General features: G+C 51.3%; 1 non-coding gene across 1 annotated transcript; it reads right to left on the bottom strand.

Annotated features, from left to right (window-relative positions):
- Window positions 1-1,778: 1,778 nt before the first annotated feature.
- TRNAF-GAA (transfer RNA phenylalanine (anticodon GAA)) lies at window positions 1,779-1,851 on the bottom strand. Its single transcript has one exon. It is a non-coding gene; the product is annotated as a tRNA-Phe (tRNA).
- Window positions 1,852-3,371: the final 1,520 nt, after the last annotated feature.

Raw genomic sequence — 3,371 nt, 5'->3', positions numbered from 1 at the left:
TGTCCCCCCACCCCAGACTCACCCACAATCCCTGATCTACATGTACTCGAGGTCTCCAGGGGTGGCAGGCAGAGATGCTGCAGAGGAAGTAAACCTGGTGGGACAAGAATAAGGTCCAGGCACAGGGCTGGCTTGGAGCCTCGGGCAGGAAGCAGTGAGGTAGGAACATGGGATCTGGGACCCAGCCCAGGTCCACAGTGCTGCTGGCCGGGCAGGTGGGGAAAGATCTGGGCATACTGACCAGCCCCAGTCCCATGAGGTACAGAGTCACGTATGCTGCTTAAGCATTTGGAGTCCAGGCCTTCCTCCTTCTGGATGGCTCACGTCTACAGCAGAGGACCAGGCGGGCAGGAACCACTACTCCTGGTAGCACCCTGGCTCAACCTGCAGGGTCCCCCTGGGAGGGTCTATTTTCTCTCTTTGCTTGGTGTTCACCAACAGCAGGAGAGCCAGTGTTTGGCGCCCTCTTTTCCTGGCTCTCGATGACCAATGACTGAAGGTGAGGTGAGAGTTAGGTTACCACTGCTTCCAGAAACACAAGGCCATGGGCAGCTCCCAAAAGGAGTAGAAGCAGGAGAAACTGACCTGAACTAACCTTCAGCTTCCTAGGCTTCCCTCGTGGCTCAGGTGGTAAAGAATCTGCCTGCAAAGAGGGATACCTGGCTTCCATCCTTGGGTCAGGAAGATCCCCTGGAGGAGGGCATGGCTATCCGCTCCAGTATTCTTGCCTGGAGAATTCCACTGACAGAGGAGCCTGCAGGGATACAGTCCATGGGGTTGCAGAGTAAGAAATAACTTAGCAATTAACAGCACAGCCCTCAGCAGCCCATCCAACAGGTACCCCTTCATCCAGCAGGTTAGGATTTCTTGGCTCAGGAAGAAGTACACAGCAGAGCTGATTATTAAGCCACCGTCCCAGGTGCTAACCAGTGATGAAATGGCTTCCCTGATGGAATGGGCTTCCCTGATGGTCCAGTGATTAAGAATCCATCTGCAAATGCAGAAGACACAAGTTCGATGCCTGGTCTGTGAAAATCTCAGCACACCAGTCATCCACCACAACCACTGAAGCCCACACGCCTAAAGCCCATGCTCCACAAGAGAAGTCATCGCGATGAGAAGCCTGCCCACCACAACTAGAGAGGAGCCCCTATTCGCGGCAACGAGAGAAAACCTACATGAAGCAATGAAGACCCATCACAGCCAAAAATAAATACATAAATAAAATAAAATATACAGAAATAAGCCTTTATTAATGTGAAAGATGTATCTTGTTTGGTAGAACGAATGTTAAACAGTAGCATGTGTCTTATGGTGCCATTTGTAGATTATGTAGAAAAACCTAAACATACCCTTGTTGTTTTTGTTCAGTTGCTAAGTCATGCCTGACTCTTTGCGATCTCATGGGCTGCAGCATGCCAGGCTTCCCTGTCCTTCACCATCTCCTGCAGTTTGCTCAAACTCATGTCCATTGAGTCAGTGATGCCATCCAACCATCTAATCCTCTGTCGCCCCCTTCTCCTCTTGCCCTCAATCTTTCCCAGCATCAGGGTCTTTTCCAATGAGTTGGTTCTTCACATTAGGTGGCCAAAGTATTGGAGCTTCAGCTTTAGCAACAGTCCTTCCAATGAATATTCAGGGTTGATTTCCTTTAGAATTGACTGGTTTGATCTCCTTGCTATCCAAGGGACTCTCAAGAGTCTTCTCCAACACATTTCAAAAGCATCAATTCTGTGGCATGCAATAAAACTGCCATTGGTGGTGACACCTAAAACCATTGCCGAAACCCGGGATTGAACCAGGGACCTTTAGATCTTCAGTCTAATGCTCTCCCAACTGAGCTATTTCGGCTGCTTCAAGTATACCCTTAATGTATCTATATTTACCTTCCAAAGAAGCTACGTGATAAAAATTCAAAGCAGAATTATGCTCGACTCATCATTCCTAGACTCAGAAATGAGGCCACTCTAGGGCACCATGCCTGGCTCATATTAGGTTGATTCAGCATTTCCCTCCCTCCCTCTGGAGTGGTTTGCAGGTCGGGGCTCACTGCCCCCCACAGTACTCAGGAAGATCAAGCCCCGTCTGGGGACCTCCAGTCCCCCTGTGGACTGGAGGGATTTGGCAACAAGTTATCCCCACTTAGCAGATGAGGAGCAGACAAGAGGGAGACCTGCTTCTGACCAGTGGGTACCAGTGGGTACAGGAGGACTCTCTGGGAGCCAGGGTCCAGGAGAGCAAAGGTGGTAACAGTGAAGTGCTGGTAATGAGACAAAGGGCAGCACTGCCCTCCCATCACCACCATTTGAGTCCTGAGCACTTGGGAAAGAGAAGTCAAGGAGGTGGAAGGGTGGGGAGGCAGCCTGAGGCTCTCCAGTATCACTACCACTCCCCTGCCAAAATGCCCACTGAGGCTGCTGGAAGGCGTTGGTGCTGGGAATGGCCCAGCACTGGTGCCCAGGACTGCCCCATGGGAGGGTGTTGCCCAGCTGTCTTCCTACAGGTGGGTGGCACCCAGCTCATCCAGTAGATCCAGCTAGTGTCCCCATGTCTGCCACGTGGGAGTCTGCAGTCCAGCTGTGATCAGGTTTGGGATGGATCAGAGTAACCATCAGGCAACACAGCTTCTAGGACTTCCCTGGTGGTCCAGAGGCTAAGACTCCACGTTTGCAGCACAGGGGGCCTAGGTTCGATCCCTGCTCAGGGAACTAGATCCCACATGCCGCAACCAAGAGTTAACATGCTGTTTTACACATTGAATTATACCAACCATACACATTTTATTCATTTGTGGAAATGTCAGATTGCTTTCAATTTCACACTGAAGTTCTGTCCTCCAATAAATGGGTTCATTTCCTTCCAAAAAAATAAAGATTCAGAGTGTTGCAATGAAGATCGAAGACCCTGTGTACTGCAACTAAGACCTGGTGCAGCCAAATAAAAAGAAAAAACTCCACAGCTTCTATGAACACCCTCAGGTGGGGGCGCCCATCTTGCAGGAGTGAGGGGACAGCAGGGGAGCAGTATCCAGGCAGAGGAGGAGTCAGTGCCCAGGACTTAGTCCCCCTCACCTCCCAGCTCTCTGAGTGGTCTTGAGCTCCAATGTGTCCCTTGTCCCTGAGGGTCCTCTCCAACCTGACACTGGTTCCCAGCTGTGGGATCTCCCCCAGCACATGGCAGCCTTTGTAGTCAATAGAGAAGACCATGGGGCCCCTGGAACTTGGCAGTCACCCAGAGCAGGCAGAGCAGTTGTTCACCTCAAATCGGTTCCCACCTTCATCTGGAATGGGGGGAGGGGAAAGAGGGATGGAGGGATGAGTCACAGATGAAGGGTGAAGCCAGAGGCCGTTGGGCTCTGCTAAGAAGACTCC

Source organism: Budorcas taxicolor, chromosome 25, assembly GCF_023091745.1.
Source record: "Budorcas taxicolor isolate Tak-1 chromosome 25, Takin1.1, whole genome shotgun sequence".
NCBI lineage: Eukaryota > Metazoa > Chordata > Mammalia > Artiodactyla > Bovidae > Budorcas > Budorcas taxicolor.
Note: the sequence above shows the minus strand (reverse complement) of the source record. Positions and strands in the feature narration are given on the sequence as shown.